The 16,006-nt window shown below is 39.2% G+C and overlaps 1 long non-coding RNA gene across 2 annotated transcripts in view; it reads left to right on the top strand.

Annotated features, from left to right (window-relative positions):
• Window positions 1-15,133, top strand: part of LOC113747860 (uncharacterized) — a 106,874-nt gene extending 91,741 nt beyond the window's left edge. Inside the window, exons 3-4 of one of the 2 annotated variants that reach the window (XR_003463961.1) lie at window positions 6,580-6,678; window positions 14,731-15,133. This is a non-coding gene — a long non-coding RNA (uncharacterized LOC113747860). Of the gene's footprint in view, window positions 1-6,579; window positions 6,679-13,063; window positions 13,202-14,730 lie in introns of those variants that run through there. The other variant, XR_003463959.1, reaches the window with a different exon arrangement.
• Window positions 15,134-16,006: the final 873 nt, after the last annotated feature.

The raw sequence follows: 16,006 nt of genomic DNA on the forward strand, positions 1-16,006 counted from the left end.
TACCACAGAAAACTGCCCAGACCGAAGTTTTGATGACTCCAATTTGATGTTCCAACCAAAGCATTGACTTTGACTTTAACTATGACGATAAAGGAAATGAGAATTGATCCCGGTTTAGTCATTCAAATGCCAGGGGACGGTGCTACACCCTCAGTTAAGATATAATACTGATGCATTTAATAATAAAGGCGCAAAAGAAGATATTTTTCCTGCATTTTACAGATTACAAATCCTTCGACATGCATCATGTGTGTCCATGATGAAGTCTGTAATTAGCTTGTGTTATGCGAGCGCCATTTAATAGGTCAAATTCTGTGAGCATTCCTTTTATGAAGCTCTAACGCTTGTAAGCGGGGTTGCTGCATACACGTTCACTTCATGAGGCACACTGTGAATCCAATACATCAGCTCTGCTATAAAATTGACACTGGCAGAGTGGTGTTCATTTCGCTACATGTTCATTGTTGAGGTTGTAGTTCGTAGTCGTGTTGAACTGTGCTGCATTGTATTGAGACGTGTTTCTAATATTTCGCCCGTTTCCATTTAAATAAATGAGGGGACAATAAAACCTTTTCAATATGATGCATTCCAGTACAACATCACCACCCACAACAACTTCAATAGTAAACAGAGAGTAGAATTATTACCTTTCTGACAATGTCAACAAAAACACTACCTGTTCCCAACTGACACATCCACTGTTGTTACTGTATCAGCGTACAGAACAATATTGGCCATGTCCAGCACTTTATTTGGTTTGGGGAATTTACACTTGAGCAGCTCCAGCCAAACGCGTGTTATATATTATTATGTCATATATTGCTCATCCTCAAATCCATGTCTCCTGTAAAATTGAAGTCTGTTTTGAAAGTAGAAACTTTATAGCATAAATTGAACTACTTCATTGCTTGACTGGGTATGTTTTTTCTTTTTTTTTTCCCCTCTTTACACCACTTTTACTTTGAAAAGCAGAAGGCTAGGTGCAGACCAACCAGGTGTTTATTTCACCCACAATAAAAACAGACTTTTCCATGTGTTACACTGTGAACCACAGGTAACTTGTGGTTCTAATAGAGCAGCAGTAGCACTTGCTCTGATCAGCAGGTTTAAGTAACACCCCTACACTAATTACCACATGGTATCTCCCAGAACCTTTAAAACCTTGGGGACTCTTTTAGCTGGAACACCTTGGAGAGGAAACACAACAGAGGTGAGTGACCTAAACAAACATTACAACATTGTAAAATTGCACAATCAAGCCTGAGTCCACACTAAATCATTTTGGTTTCATTTGACCACAAAAAGAAACAACATGTTGAGGTCACCAAACCAGCCGAACAACAGCGTCCGTCAGTCATTCCCAGCTGAGCTACAACTACAAGAGGCACACATCATTAATGCATGTGACAATCTCCATTAAACCTCCATCCCTTTAGTTTGTCCATTGTTTTTTAAACAGTACTGTATACATTGTGAATACACTGTTACTGAATCACCACTCACCTTCAGTTAAGTAGAAGCTTTAAGACAACTTCTAGCGTCACGGCACAAAAAGAAAAGTGCTTATGTGTGAGAAACGCTGTGGATACAGTCTACTTTTCTGTCTGAAGCCTGAGCACTGATGTAATTTCAGGGTGAATGAGGACTTGCTGTTTAAAATCTCACCTTGATGATTACACTTCTGAATTCCCTGCATGAGGAAAATAACAATTATACCTCTGTGCTTGTATCTCAGTAAGGGGATATGTTCTTTACAGAGAAACTAGTGTAGGCCTATGTATATAAGATGAGCCATGCAAGTGTTTTGATTAGTATATTTGTTGGTTATGCATGATTTTATCCTGAATTAAATATGTTGACAACATTTATGGAACAAAGTGAGGTGCCTAAGGTGTGCAGGATGCATTATACTGTTAAATTTCGATCCATTGCTGAGGTCAGGGAAACAACCAGAACATTTCTGCCGTGACATAATTGTATTTTAAGTAAATGCATCTCACGTATGACCCTTCGTGAAAAAGTGTGAATTAGCAAATCAAAATGTTAAAGGTTACAAAAGGATTAGTCACAACTTGAAAGCCCTTGAATGCTCGAAGCACAGTTATGGTAAAAAATGTTTTTGCATAGGGCAGGCAGAGATCAGCAAATACGCTCAAGCAGATAAGAAAAAAAAAAAACAACTTCATCCCGAATAGCTGTAACTCAGATAATTAGGTCCACGGAAAACAATGTTTTCTGCGGTTCGATGCGAGGCATGTCTATCAGCGGTGAAAAACGCTGTTGGCGTCGAATGACTCCTTGTCCAATCTGAGGAAACATCTACCTCATTTGAGGCAAATTTATGGTTTTCCGTGACTGTGCAGCGTTTGCATTGTTCCATTTACCATATATGGTATCTCCAGCAGCAGCGCAGTTCATCAACTGAGGATGAATGGTTCACAAGAAACTATTAAATATTTTGAAAAATAACTTGCACTGCAATGTGGTATATATATTTTTTTAAAGCTTTGCCTCACCAGACAGGCTCATCTTAAGCCAAAACATTTTGCTTTTACTGAAATTGCATTCAAGCTGGATCTCTTTTTTTGTTTTTGTTTTTACATTTAACGCAGATACAAATGTACTAATAGTTTGCTCCACTCAGTGTAAATTGAATATTTGTGTGGACAAACGGCTTTACAAAACTATTTAAGAAATGTTTAGGTAGCATTTTCTGCATTCATTTTTAAATAATTTGGATGCCATGTTAAAAAAAAAAGCCCCTTTTTGGCGCTTCCGCCTTAATATTACCCGGTGCTATCTATCTTCATGCTGTGATGGATATCAATTAGGTGAGTCAGCCATGTAATTGATTTCCACCCTGTTACCTTTAGCGCTGGTATTTGTGATGTTCAGACAGCTGTGCCCTTGCCTGTCTTTTTTTTTCTGCTGCCTTGTGTCAACACCTCCACACGTACATGCACTTTATTACAATCACGAGAATAAATATGATCTATGTAATCCATTTAGAACACATGATCCGCTGCTCATTGCGATTTTATTAAGTTAAGCCGCACACGAGCGCAAGACGGACACCAGGTCATTACCAAGTCACTATTACAGCCATTACAGTAAAATCAGATACGAGAAACAAATTACATTTTTGTCCAATCTAAGTAAGTGTCTGATCTGGAGTGACTGCTACCTGACCAGACATTCCTCTCACGTAACAGGCAAAGGGTTGTATGCACCTCTTGCTCTCGGCAATTTGAATAATTCACTTAGATGTGTGGATGCGATTGGTCCTGCGACCTGTGTCTGTGCGGTCTACCTCACTGTATGCACCAGAGAGATAAGAACGTGAATCAGAGACAAGAGACACCTCAGGGAGGCTTGACGAGTGGAGCAGAGGGGCAACCTGGGGTCAATTACCTGCCCAAGAATGACAACTCCTGCCAAGGAGATGTGGGAGACTTAACAAGATAAGTCCATTTTCTGGGGTTTTGTTATTTCATTTTATTTTGATAAGTTGAGGTTTGAGACAATATGATAAACTGGGATTTTAAGGTTTTCTGCACTCATCTAACACTACGGATTGAAAAGAAACCAACTGTAAAGTGCGTCAAAACAAATCTGAGCCAAGAATGAAAGAATGAAGAAAGATTTACAAGAACAAGTCAGAAATAGAAATGCTTGTAAGGGGTAATTTCAGAGCTATGATTACTTTCACCGGTAAGATATTTGCTCAGTACATTAGGGGGCTGAATTGTTTAATTTCAGGTATCCTTATTAAACTCAATCTAGTCGATTCATGACTGAGTGTATGATATAAATGTCAGCAGCTGCTTAATTTCAAACACATTATGTGAAATTAGCCAAATATCTCATTTCTTGGCTGCGTTTTGTGCACCGCTTGTCTTTTTTTTTCAAGTTTTCTACTATTTTACAAGCACTGGTAATATTTTAGCCCAAGACCACCTCGAGTTCTTAACTCTGTAATAAAAACCCATAGTGATGCACAATGGAATTTTATTCCATAACAGCTCAAGCTGGTAAGATATCTATTTTTTATCTCTCGGTATAAACTGCGAGTGTCTTTGTATGCCCGGTAACGCTGCAATCCAGAAAATTAGATTGAAGGAAAGGGGAGAGGAAGCTGCAGCGGCACAATGGAAAACACCAGCGTGTTTTTCCACTGATAACTGTGATAGAGGAAAACATGTTCTGTTAAAGATCATACTTTTGATGGCAACTCACCTTGTTCTACGCATGTTCAGATGAAATTTCTGGGGAAAGATAAGTGTGAATCTGTTCTTAGAGAAAGGAAAATACGCTCTGATTAGAAGATGGAGTGATGAATGTACCCTTTATCTATCCTCTTTCACCGTCCTCTTTAATATTCTGCCAACATAGACTATGAAGGGTTACTCGTTGGAAATAAAAAGGCATAAAGGGAGGTAATTTTACTTGCAGCCTGCAGGTCCTATCATTTGTTTGGCCCGTCCTTCTGGGTTCTCACGTACTCTAAAGGCAGCACTGCTCAATGCTTCAAGGTTAACACTGAAGTGCCGTTTTCATCCATCCACATTCCTGGAAAAGCAGAGTGCCTCAGTCACTAAAAGCTCCTGTCTCTGTCTGCTGCTCTATATGTGTACGTGTATGCACATGCAAATGAGTGTGTGTGTGTGCACATGCGCGCCTTTTTTCTTTCTGCCTACACACATGCACCATCTATCAAAAGAGCTCCTGTGTTCCCTGAAGTGGAAACAGGAATGTTATTCCACCCGCTAACTGTTGCGAATACAAACACATCCTCGGCATCGGGCTAAGTTATGTTAAATCTCAGTCATGCTATCAGAGAGCGCTTACCTTAAAGGACCTCTGGTGCCGCGTGCGCCTTCAGAAAAACAGATATCTTGACTCTCAAATTGAACGCTATAATCTTGCGATATATCTTTATGATGATTTCAGATAAAATAACTCCCGTGTCATAGATCATGCTCTGATACCAGCTGTCTGCATGTTGTTTACCACCTGATGTGAAGCTGACAAGATTACAGCGGGGGAGGAAAGCCTCTTACAATAGCCAAAAGTAAACATCAAGGCGAACCTGAGATGTGTGGAAGTGCTATCACACCATAGCAGGTCCTACCTTACATGACAACTTTTTGAGTTTCTGCCTGTATGAGTAGAAGCTGCTGGAAGTAGTTTGATCATTACTGAAAAGAAACACGTGGGCAAAGAAAGTCAGCAGTGGGAGTTACCTTGATGTTATCAACGACAGGGAGTCCTGAGATTCTATCAGCGTATGAATGAGGAATATTGCTTTTTTGCTTTCTGGTGCATCTTTTGTTTCCCCCGACATTCATCACGAGGGCTGACTGATCTGAGAGTTTCTGGTCTTTGAATGGAGGTATTGAAATGTTCAAATCCCCCTTCAGTTGAGAGTACCTTATTTGTCCCTCAAGAGGCAATTAAAGGCAAGCGGATGTGCAAACAGAAGTACATATAAGAAGCATGTTTAAAAGAAAAATGCAAATGTGATGTTAGAAGAACACAATGATCGGTACAAGGTCAGTAAATATCTTGTACTGTGATCATTCACAAGTTTAAACCTGACTTCTTTCTATTTGCTTTGCATAAAGGGCAATTTAAAACACATTCCTGGTGGCAGTAGCTTAACGTAGTCGTAGTGTGTGGAGTCGCTGATAATCTCATGCTTCTACGAGGACTGAAGCTATACTGATCATATTGTTTTGCTAATAATTTTCGAGCTGATATCAACAGCACCTTTCGGTTGGTTCTTGTCCTCCTTTACAAAGGGACGTAAGCCAGCAAAATAAATGGAAAAGTCAACAAAAGAAAGAATAAATCAATGTCAGTATTCTTTGATCTACTTCAAATGGGTTTGGGTTACAAAGACGGGAGAGACGGCACAGAGTCGTCTTCACAATGGCGTCTGTATTTTCACTGAATCTTAAAATCACAGTTTGCAATTTTCCCCATTTTTATATTTACCGTTTGTACAGAATAAAAATAGAGGAGAAAAGACAAAACTCTGCGGCGAGCAGGTGGAAGCGCAGATTGATTTAGAAGGTCGACCGTTTTATAACTATTGTCTATTAGCTGATAATCCATCCGATGAGCAAATGATCTAAGAGGAAATAAGATGTAAGCTTTAACTTGATGACAAGCTCCTCTTTGATCGGCCATTTCCCTTCAATTCTGCACTCCTCAGATTCAGACTCTCGAGCAAATTAGCCATGCTGCCTGTCATCCCACCTATCAGAAAGATAGGAGGTGGGTAAGCCTTGTGTCAGTAATGTTGTAGGTGACAGGTTTGACAGCCAAATATGCTATTACCAGTGTGCCAATTTTCCCTCCATCTGCGCGATTATCCTCCAGCTACTTACGTTTTTCTTACCACAGTCGTCATCTGCTTTGCACTGATTATGTTTCTGCTTGTGTACAAACTCGTTGTTTCAGGTGAATTGGTATTCAGCGATAGTGTGGCCAGCAGACTTAAATATTAAACTTAGAGAACTGCCTTTTTTCTAAAGTTTTCAATATTTCTCCCAAATCCTTTTTGACCATACTCAGGCCCATGTGATGACAACTAAGCTATCTCCATGACAACTGACTGAACTTCATCTTCTGCGGAAGACCAAGAAATACCATTGACAGCTTTGGAAAAAGCAAGTAGGTGGATTTTTTTCTTCTTTCTTTCACACTGTATAATGTGACAATTTTTCTTTTCTTTTCTTTTTTTTTTTGAGGCCTGACATCTCAAAAAAGAAAAAGAAAAAAAAAAACCTTCATACCTAACATATCAAATATATGATTTTTATATAGCACAAATCTGTTTAATATTTCAATGTTGTGTCAGCGAACAACATTGATAAGACAAACAATTTCAGATATACTGTAACTGCACAGAATAATGACTCATATCTTACTTGTGTCTCTCTCTGCATGTGTGCTTTTATATCGAACTGATGCTTGTCAGGGCACGTAGGGGAAATCACAGCATGCATAATTACATTTTATTACAGTGAATTTGACAAAATCCACATAGTCTGCGTGTGAAAACTGATGCAGGCAATTTACTGCAGATGTACTAGTGAGATGTGCCAAATAAACTAATGATGAGCATCCGACCAGTGCTCCTCACAAGATCTAAACAGTATTGCACAGATTGAAAAGGTGGTTCAAGTCTCAAGTCTTACTGTTTCTATTATCTATACGTATCTATATCTGACAAGACGGGTTTCGTCAGGGGCTGTGCTAGGTCAGTCCAAACTGCTTTGCTTTCAGTTAGTAACTCAGGGAGTATGAAAATCCCTGACTGCAGAAATTTGCACAGAACAGCGCTCCTAGCAACAGTTCCATCTGGGTGTTTTTTAAATGTATATTTTCCATTCACCCAGCCGAGCAATGTTTTGTCTTCGGCTCCCATCGAGTTTACAAAGCTACTGTGGATGGTTGTATGTGCAGTGATGTATAGGGTCAAGGGGAATCAGATGTGCAGATCAGTGGTTGGTCTTTTGTTCTGGGAAAAAAAAAAAAAACTTTTATGGGTTCAGATTTCGAGTGTGTGCTGCCTTTTGTCTGTTTTTACATAATTGTACGCTGAATATCTGAGTTTTGACTCTTATCAGACAAAAACAGACATCTAAGAGTTCTGAATTGCGAAGACAGTTGAAATAATCATTAATTGCAGCTAGGGCTGCGATAATTATTTTACTTTGACTGAATGTCAGAAAATAGTTGCAAAAATTACCCATTAAAATCCACATGCAGCTCGTTTTATCCAACCAGCAGTCAAAACCCAAAAGATATTAAGTTTGCTGTCGACAAAGAAAAGCATCAAATCCTCACATTTGAGAAACTAGAACCAGGAAATATTTTGCGTTTTGGCTGAAATTTAAAAATGATTAATGGATTTATTGAAATTGTAGAGATTAATTTTTCATTGAATGACCAATCAAGTAACTGTTGCAGATGAACATGCAACAAAGAGTTAAGATATATGAAAATGCATAATAAGTATAATGATCAATTTACCATGGTGACTAACCCTGTAAATGTTCTGGTTGGATTAGGTTATTACGGCCAGTATTCTCGGGTATTTAATTGACTAGACAGACATTATCTGGGATTGATTTTTCTAAAAAATGTATGGACGATTTAAACTAAATGTATAGTGTATCAATTTCTTTCTTTAAAAATATTATGAAACTGATTCAGAGTTACACATTCTTGTTTGTAACGATGGCTAAGGATTATCGTTCGAAAAAGTACATTCAGCACTTCTGAATAGTCTGCTACACTGTGAAATAGGGAAAAAGTTTGGAACGTATGACAAAAAGCTCTACTAGTTCAGCTAAGGAATGCATTTAGATGGACTGAAAGAGCTGATGCACAAAAAGATAGGAGTCTAATACCCCCTAACATTATTCCATTAAAAGTTTTCATTATCATTCCCCGTGCCTCTTTATCATTGATTTTGTGACACATTTATAGACTTGTATACTTAATGTTTGTTAAAGAAGTTCCCTCTAAAGACGACCTTGCAACCAGCATAGCAACATGTAACCCGAAGTCCATATCTCCTGGTTAATATGACGGTGTGCATCGCTGTTGTGTTCCCTCTGTTGTATGTCAGTGAGACACACTGTGAACCAGGTTGGAGTTTCTAAGTGTGAAATGTCACTTTGAATCAGCCAAGTCAATTATATTTATATATTACATCTCACAAACTTGCCTCAAGGGCTTTTACAACCTGTGTGGCAAAAGACACCCTGTATCCGGAGACCTTGATTCAGATAAGGAAGAAATAAAAAGGAAAGAGAGGGAAAAAAAGAATAAAAATGTGAAAATCAGTAGACTTTCAGTAAGAAGCATTACGTCATTCTGTAGCTTCTCTTTATGGAGATGTGCATGCAGAAGGAAGGACGAATTTGAATTTTGTGAGCGTACTGAGTGAGAGGTGTCTTTGACAGTGCTGAAAAGCCAATCATGTGTAGTGTTTGCTTCTGCTTATAGAAAATTTTGAATTAAGAATACTAAAGCTTGTTTGTCTTACAAACTCGATTTTGAATGATTAAAATTTTAACTTTTGGGTTATGGCGGTGTCGAGCTTAAAAAAAGTGCAGATCTTGACAACTTCTGGATGTAACTATGACATTTGTATCCCAGACTTTTTATTAAGTGCCACCATGAGTTCACATTTGTGGCTTTACGTAATTTGTGTTCCAGACCGAAACATATTGTATTAACTTAACTATTTACAAAATTGCCTTATACTTTGCTTTATAACCAAATACCTCCAAAACTAATGGCCTCTGTTGCACTTCGAGTTAAGAGCCAATTAGAAAATGTTAACACACTGTACTAAGAGGGTAAACCTACTAAACATTAGTGTGTTTGCATTGTGTTATGATGCTAAAATGAGCTTTTAGCAGGCGCTGCTGTGCCTAAGTGCAGCCTCACAGAAATCCAAAACCACAAAACAAAACAGGTGAACCGTGTTGGCGCTGCCTGTCATTTAAAACCACATCACTATTCTGCAAAAGGACATCTGTCCAAGATCTGTTACACCCATTGTAGATATGCTGTATACTGCATTTGTTAACATGAGAGTTGTTAGGGACAAGGACCTGCATAGTAATGAGCATTGCATTCGTATTGTCAAGGCAGGTCAACTGCATATTCTTTATGTTAATGTTCAGCTCTTTAAGTCTCTGGTGGCATGTCTTCTAACATTTCCATAGTTGAAACTGGAACAAACTGGATCAAACCCAACATTTTAAAACACTGTAGGTTATATGCAGCACCCCTCTGTTTTTACCTTCCGCTGCATGTGTGTTTCTCATTATGTACCTAGGTTGTGACACTGGTCAGGGAGCTACATCCTCAAGCCAATTTAAAAAAATCCATGGCAAACACACATACACACGCGCACACACATACATACACACACTATCTAATCATGCAATATATCATGCATTATTAAGCAGGGCTTTGAATAAAACATAAAGGTTAGTGTTACCCAGATTATTCTCCGAGGGGAAAAAAGGGGGAAAACTGTTAACATATTTGTATTGTGTCGTCCTGCAGCTTCAGTCAATTGTACTTAAGATTTCATGTTGTGCTTTCAGTTGTAAACCAGTTTTTTGATGGTCATCTGCTACATACATAACACATTAGATTCTTTCTTTTTTTTTGGTTCCTATTCCAAAAAAGGGGAAAGATTTCACAAACATCTCCATAAGTCACTTCTTAAGATTGGTATTTCTTTGTGACTGTGACTCAGGACATTTGGAAACATTTGATTTAAAGCCCCCCTTGCTATCAAAGTAAAATATGATGTTCGGAACTGCTCTTTCCATTAACCATGGGGTACGATAAAGGCAGTAGGAAAACAGCAGAGGACAGAGGCTAATACCACCTCTAGGAAATATAGTTGTTTCACAGTTTAACAGAGATTTACCATCCAATGATTATGCTCCCCAGAGACATGCCCAGCCTTTGAGTAAAACACAAAATGGTGTTCATCAATAAGTCATTGGAGATCAGCTTAGTGTTTGTTAGTCGGGAAACTGGTTGCTAATCAAGTAAAGGGCGTCAAAGTATTGGCTGTTTAAGGTGTTAAAGAAAACAAATGATGTGTGAAGGACACGGTGATGACCATTGCAGATGTGAGACGAGCAGGTGTATCCATACTTAAACTGACTTTAAAAATTCATAGGGGCTGTTCACTCCACTGTAATTGAATTATTTCTGGTTGACATTGTCTATTTATTTAACCAAACATGAATTTGAGAAATAACCAAAGAATGCAAATGTTTGAGGAAAATATTGCACGAAAAAGCAAACATTTTGTCCTCAAGCCTGCATAGAATGACACATTAGTCTTTTCTAATGAAATGTTAATGGTTTCTTTGTGTGATTGACCGCACTTTTAATTGTCATTGAAAATTGTTTACCACACACACCCACTAACATATACTACTAGAAATATAGTGGACTGTTGAGTCTTATTCCCAGTTTGACAAATACAGATGTGTTGGGTTGGGTTTTAGGAAATGGGAAACAAAGAAAGTGGTTCAAAGGGGGAGAGCCACACAATACAAGAGATGGTGCTCGTGCTCCCAGTTAGTCCAAGTATTACTGACCCAACCTTTAACATTAACAGTACTGAAACAACTCAACCAAAGATGTTTAGTTAATATTGTGGAGAATGTATTAGCTTTGATGCCTGGCCAGAATCATTGTTAAGTCGTGTTGCCAGTCTATTCAGCCATTGCATTGTGCTGGAAATACAGACAATACCCAGCTTGAGTAAAGATCCATCCTCTCTGGTGAAACCCCAAATAGCTGCTCTGTAGACAGAGTTGAATTTCAATATGGGCAAAACATATCACAGTTGACACAAGCAAATTGAAAGTATAGGTTCTAGTGCATGTCCCCAGCTGGGGTAACCAAATGATTCCTTCCCTCCCCGGCTCAGGAGTGGAGAAGACATCTCATAAATGGATAATGCAATGTGCCCTCTGGCGGCCATGTTGGAGGTCCACTGCTGTTGGCAACAGCAGCTGACAACAGCTGATCCCATTTGTAAGCTTACGACTTGGCTGCCTCAACGATATGGAATAGACATGGCTAATTTGTGTGATGTTTCTAGTCGGGACTGATGATTTAATTACTGCTACATCTGTAATATTGTTTGTCTGCTGCTGCACCCCAATGCTAAGACGGCTCCCGATGAACTTTGTGAAATGCATTTAGAAAGAACTTTGACGCCTTAAGCAAGGCTATTGTTGTTATACTACGATGATGCTGTTTTTAATCACTATATGAAAACATTCATGCATCATTAACATGTAATATAATGAGGGTAATTAAGAAAAATAGCACTTGAGGGCGTGTATTATCTTATGGAGATATTCATTGGAAATGACTTTTGGTAGTTATTTGCTACACGATGGAATTGTAAAATGAGTTCTATGATAGATGATAGTTTTAATCCATTTTCTTAACCTGTTTAAATTTGAACTTGAGCCTCAAAGCACCTTTGCTGCATCAACTGCAGGCTCAAGTCCAACAGCATTTGCCTCCACTCTCCTGGTGAGCAAGTGCACTAGTTATATTTTATTATGTTTGAGTTTCATTATGCAGCCTATGGGGTTATATTTCCCATCCCATTCATTTGTCTGACGGTTCACGGGTCTTCTCAAAAACTATTTAGACAATTTCAATGAAACTGGAGTTAGGTCATGAGTTAAGGAGGAAATTAAAAGTTTTCAGTGTGAATAACAACATCAAGTGACCTATATGGATATACTGTATGTGTTGGCCCACAGAATTCAGGTAGTAATTGGGTTTGTACGTATTGCAATTGGGGAGTTATGAACAGTTGTAATGGGTGGCAAATCTGAGAGGCTTGGACAACCTCATTCAATTGAAGTGCTTTTTTTTTCCTCTACTGGATGCTGCTGGATTTTCCCTGTTGTCCTTTCATTTGGCTTTAAATGAGCAGACAATAGTCAGGTTTCCATCCAAATAGCTCCCAATTTTAACAGGATTTTCAGATTACCATTCCAGAATGAGACACAATTAAAATTTAACTCCCCATCACTCCACATGATCTAATATTTTCATTTGCTTGCTATTTTCTTCTCCAGTGTAGCAGACGTTTGAGTGGACATTTTAGTCACATGATCCATTTATAATTCAGTTGTTTGTCTCATTTAGATTTAATTGATAATACTGGGTGATTAACCAACCTCGATGCAGGATTATGATCCAATTTATATTAAAGATTTTTGGACGTTTTTTATTCCATAGATAGATCTAACAGCTTATCACACACCAGAATTAACAACAACAGCCGGTCAGTCTGCGGTTTTTGGCTTTCGTCTCAAGTACATGCCCATCTCCTACTGCAAAGCATTGTTTGACTTACTGCTGAAGAAAGTAGATGTGAAAGAGGATGTTCCAGGGGAAAAAAAAGAAAAAAAGATTGGAACCGAGGGGCTCGAAAGTGACTTTTGCCTCTCTGCCTCCGCTCCACTGCTCTTAGTGTCACTGCCTGTTTGGGCGAAGGCAGGACTGAACACCACACACACACAGCGGACGACAGAGGAAATGAAACAGACTTTTGGTATGTATTTTACTGGAGTCAGTGAATACAATGCGTATTATCCACAAGTGTATCAATAGGGAGAGGATGTGATCAAATTACCTATTGAACAAGTGATCATATGTGATCCTACAAAGCTAAAGAAATTGTTGACACAAAGGTAACACCTCAATTATATAGAACTGGTTTGAAAGCTTTTGTCCATCACCTGAAAATAGATGAAACAAAGTGACCATAACATTAATATAATAAGTTACTATGCAACTGTCTACTCTGACTCTGGCCCTGAAAACTCCCAAATGGCCCCTTAAGTATTCTTTATTGTACATGCTTCAATGTGGAACGACAGGTGGCACTGGTCGAGTATTTTGGTTTATAATACTAAACAGTCTTAACAGCGAGCGCATATAGTTTCTATATGGTAACCCCCAAAGGGGAAATTATGTCCGTCAACATGCGCACCACTTAAACCCCCTAGGGTCAGAGCAATCACCCATGATTGAAGGGCAATTGAAGACAAAAGGACCTCAGAGATTTAAAGCAAGCTTAACTTAGTCACATAATACTGGCATGATTTGAAGCTTTATTTAACAGTAGGTTGTATATGTGTATATACTGCCATTTATATAGCTTGCAGTTTAACAATGCAAAGTAGGAGAAAGTGAAAGCTTGTGTCCTGTTTAGACTGGACGCAGTACATACTAGCACAGACTCAGTATCTATTAAACTTGCAAATGTAGCAGTAGAAAAAAAGTGATTTATGTGAAAAAGCGTACACATGTATTTCTATGAAAAAGCAGGGTCCAAGCAGAGCACTATTATTTCTAGTCTAGCAATAACAGACGATTAGAGATCTCGGCACTCACCGGTTGTCTGGGGATTTCTAAATGTAAAGTAGTTGCGTGAACTGCTGCTTATAAACATATGTCCCTTACTTCAAGGACACACCTTTCTTAAAATAGTGCTCTCCTCCATATTGAGGCAAACTGGAGATGGAGTAAATCACTTTGTAACACAAAGAGAGAGAGAGCTTTTTAAAACTTTAGAAATGGATGTCACATTATACGGCATGGCATTGTCTATAAGCACACAGCTTCGACATATCACTGTCGTAAAGGCTTTGGATTTGCTCTGCAGTGCAGTTTTGTTTTTTCTTTAATTGTTTCTACCCAGTCTTAGCAACAAAAGCGAGGAAAAATCCCCCAGTCTCTAATGAGCATTTAGAGACTTTGTTTTGGCATTAGGTACATCTTGTGCTATATAAAAAAAACTTCTCTTTTCTATTGTGAGATAAGTTTACCTATTAACAGGGGTCTTGCCTTTGGTTATAACGTGACACCGATTACATTTACTGCATGTTAGTCTACACAGGAACACCCCCTGCCTAGATTTCAATTACCTCTCTGAAGAACAAAACGTCTAGGAAGAGAAGTCAGATCTCATTCACTGTTGTTTACGCAGAATTGAAGTACATCATAATAGAGTCCCGGTTCGCCTCACTGGATATTCTGTCAAGAATGTGTGGACCTGGCATTCAACAGGGCAGCTCTGGCTCTTCTTCAGAAGTAGACATATTGCCTAACAAGAGCTTCTGCTCTCTTCCGCAGCAAGTACCCGCACATCTCGGTTCTGCTCTGACAGGTAACCCATCTGACATTCAAATTGAGACTTCCCTGTGAACAAGACCTGCAGGGTATTTGCAAGTGCATTGATCCCACAAGAGCTGGGATTTCCAAATGAATGGATTGGATGCAGCCAGGCAGTGCAACGTGGTTTCTCCCGATTACTCCTCTCCATCTGCTCATTTAACTAGAGAGTAAAAGGCCAAAGAGAGAAATGCAGCGACAGTTGCAAGAGAAGAGAAAGCTTAGAAATTTGAGATGAACTGAGGGCCAATATAGAGATGGCATCCTGTCTAGCCCCATCCAAGTAGGTCATTAGTGCTGCTGCATCATGAAGAAGACAGGAGCTTGACAACAAAATTTCTAGTTTTGGAGAAGCCATCACACTGACCACCATGACTTTTCCTAGCTGATATAAGAAGAACAGAAAGTAATGTGAGGAAAAACTAATAATTCTCTGGAGAAGCTCAGTTTGTGCTCTGTGAGGGTCTGGTATCCTTCTAGAGTTCAACGGCAGCAGGAGGGGATATCAGTCAATGTATTAATGGGAGCTGCAATGGTGCTAAGCCTCCCACTGAACCACTGGTAGAAACTGGTGAACCCCATTAAGCACTAATCCTATTTTACAGAGTAGGATTGGGGCCATTCCAAGACTGCATTCACCTTTTCTGGCTCCACATACAGTCGGAAAGCCAGGAGAATGTATCACAGGAAGAAGACACAGCAGTGTAAAAATCTTTCAACCACTTTGGCCTGAGGAAAAGTTGTTGTCCTAAAGTCTGTGGAGCACTGGACCGATGCTAAACATGCTTGTGTTTGTTCTGGGAATGTGCCCGAACGATGCCTGAGAACACAAATACAAACCTTGGCATTTGCCATGCTGGGGAAAAAGGAGTATTTACAGTGACAACAGGAGTAATATCTCTCTCCCTCCTACATCCAGGAAGGTTGTGCTAATCAGGCTTGGTAAATAGTGGTTCCCCGGAGATGCTCAAATGCATACACCAGCAGTGGGAGAAGACATTGATTTTTGATATTATGCATGAGGCTATAATCAATACAGTGGTGGACATTGCCATCGTTTATACCTACAAAGTGAGCTAGGTGAGCAAAAGCAACATACACCAGTAGATTTTTCGTTGTGTTGCATACGTTCTTAAGTTTCTGCTATTTTGGGGGGATAGTTGAGTCACAGGCAGGATGCACAATGTAAGATGTCAGCCATTACTGAAGACCTCTTTGTGTTCTGGTGGCAGACTGG

Source organism: Larimichthys crocea, chromosome XVI, assembly GCF_000972845.2.
Source record: "Larimichthys crocea isolate SSNF chromosome XVI, L_crocea_2.0, whole genome shotgun sequence".
NCBI lineage: Eukaryota > Metazoa > Chordata > Actinopteri > Sciaenidae > Larimichthys > Larimichthys crocea.